Source organism: Sinocyclocheilus anshuiensis, unplaced genomic scaffold, assembly GCF_001515605.1.
Source record: "Sinocyclocheilus anshuiensis isolate Anshui unplaced genomic scaffold, SAMN03320099.WGS_v1.1 scaffold2048, whole genome shotgun sequence".
NCBI lineage: Eukaryota > Metazoa > Chordata > Actinopteri > Cypriniformes > Cyprinidae > Sinocyclocheilus > Sinocyclocheilus anshuiensis.
Genome location: NW_015555896.1, coordinates 94,433 through 97,136, shown reverse-complemented (window position 1 = coordinate 97,136; position 2,704 = coordinate 94,433). Strand labels below are relative to the sequence as shown.

The 2,704-nt window shown below is 42.5% G+C and overlaps 1 pseudogene; it reads left to right on the top strand.

The window, feature by feature from the left end:
• LOC107675895 (elongation factor 2-like) overlaps positions 1-1,935 on the top strand; it is a 4,951-nt pseudogene extending 3,016 nt beyond the window's left edge.
• Positions 1,936-2,704: the final 769 nt, after the last annotated feature.

Below are 2,704 nucleotides of genomic sequence, written 5' to 3'. Positions count from 1 at the left end.
ACAGATATGGCTTACCCCCACCCCCCCCCCTTTTTTTCTTTTTTTTAATTTCTTTTTTTTTATTATAAATATCTTCCAGGACCATTCTGATGATGGGCCGCTAAGTAGAACCCATTGAGGATGTTCCCTGCGGTAACATTGTGGGTCTGGTAGCTGTGGATGAGTTTTTGGTAAAGACCGGAACCATCACAATGTGCGTGTGATGAAGTTCAGTGTCAGTCCTGTGGTGAGAGTGGCAGTAGAGGCCAAGAACCCTGCTGATCTACCTAAATTGGTGGAAGGGTTGAAGTGTCTGGCTAAGTCAGATCCCATGGTGCAGTGCATCATTGAGGAGTCTGGTGAGCATATCATCGCCGGAGCTGGTGAGCTTCATTTGGAGATATGCCTTAAGGACTTTGAAGAGGACCATGCCTGCATTCCCCTTAAGGTACCATTGACTTATAAATTTCTTTTAACGCAATTAGAGCATTACAATATTCAGTCTTTATTAAGCTGCTTTTCTGTGCCTTTCCAAGTCTCCTAACAAGCACAATCGTCTCTTCATGAAGGCCCGTCCTCTGGCTGAGGGTCTTACTGAAGACATTGATAAGGGTGAGGTCACTGCCAGACAGGAGATGAAGGCCCGTGCCCGTTACCTTGCTGAAAAGTACGAATGGGAAGTCACAGAAGCTCGTAAGATCTGGTGCTTTGGCCCTGATGGAACTGGGCCCAACATTTTTGGTGGATGTGACCAAGGGAGTCCAATACTTGAATGAGATCAAGGACAGTGTGGTGGCTGGATTTCAGTGGGCCACTAAAGAGGTATAAAAGAAGCAAGTTATGTTACACATCTTAACCAAGAGTGTCCTCTCCTGTTCCTCTAAGGCCTAGGCCACCTTCTTGAAGAGATTTGTTCCTGTACACCTTTCTGGAACTTTCGAGTTTAAAATCTTAATTAGCTGGTGTGTTTTGGTGGCCCTACAGGAGCAAGACTGGGCACCCTTGGTTTAGTTGTTTTTGAGTCTTGGCGCTCTTTCTGAAGGCATTTTGTTCTTTTTAGGGAGTCTTGTGCGAGGAGAACATGCGTCGTATTCGTTTTGACATTCATGATGTGACCCTGCACACTGATGCCATCCACCGTGGTGGTGGCCAGATCATTCTCGCAGCACGCAGGGTGCTTTACTCCTGTTAGCTCACAGCTGAGCCCAGGCTTCTTGAGCCTGTGCACCTGGTTGAGATTCAGGTATGCAAGCAGTCAACTGTGAAATTCGAGTTGGTGCTCTTTCGGTATTTACTACTGTACTGTAACTTTGTCATCCATCTACAGTGCCCAGAGTCGGTTATTGGTGGCATCTATGATGTACTGAACAGGAAGTGTTGGCTTGTGTTTGAGGAATCCCAGGTTATGGGAACACCAATGTTTGTGGTCAGCCTACTTGCCTGTCAGTGAATCAAAATACCTTTTGTTGTCTTCTCACATTAGTGTGTTTTAAGTTACATGGCCTGAACTGTTATCTTTACGCAGGTTTCATAGCTGACCTTCGCTCCAACACATCTGGCCAGGCTTTCCCACAGTGTATGTTTGAGCATTGGCAGATCCTGCCTGGAGACCCCATGGAAGTCAATTCCAAGCCTGCCCAGATTGTGGCTGACACACAAAAGCGCAAGGGACTCAAAGGCGGCATTCCAGTTTTAGACAACTACTTGGACAAATTGTAGATTTACTTGAGCTATATTTCTTTCTCCTTCATAAACAGAGACCAGAACACTATAGGAGATGTGACCATGGTTTTAAGATGGCCTTGTTGTCTGCCTTATGCAGGTATCTGTATAACAGACCAACAGGCAAATGGTGTCTTTTCTCACTTCCTAGTGGGATTTGAAATTTAATGTTTTGTGCTAAAACTGAGTCAAATAATTAATTGCACAATTTATGTACTGTGTACATAGACTGCATACTAATACACATGGATATTCTGTGCTTGCTGTAATATCATTAAAAGATCAATCTACCTCAATTCAGCCTCATTTTACTTGAAATGAGTCGAGGAAAAAAAGGCATTGAAACAAGTTTTGCTTAAGCAAACACCACTCACAAAAATCAAGTTGTTAGTATTTCCTACTATGTATACTTCATAAATTGATCCATTATGACAAGCTTGGGGTGCAGACTTTAATAGAACATACAGAAACAAGACAAGGACATTATATTTACAGTGCTTACAAGGTAAGCATTGGTACATTCATGAAGCTGTTTCCTGTTCATCTTCCTTATATCAACATCTCAATAAATGAATATTCAGAATCGTAACAGAAATGTATTCAGTATTTCACATACTTTAGAGCTTTTATACATCGTGGCATTGTGAATGGAAGTGCTCTTGTGGTTTACAAGGGCAACTATGGTAAAACACCTTATAAACATCTATTCACATTGCCGTCAATGAAATTGAGTTTCACCTCCAGCAAGGGGTGCAGGCCACTCAAAACAGGTACATAAGTCCATTTTACAATGAATTGACATCTTAATTGAGATGTAGTGTACTTTCCCCAAACTTGCTGTTGCACCTGGGGGCTTAAAGGGATAGTTCCCCCAAAAATTCTGTCATTAATTACCCTCATGTTGTTTCAAACCCGCAAGACCTTTGTTCATCTTCGAAACACAAATTAATATATTTTATAGAATCTGAGAGCTGTCTGACCCTGCATAGACAGCAACACAACT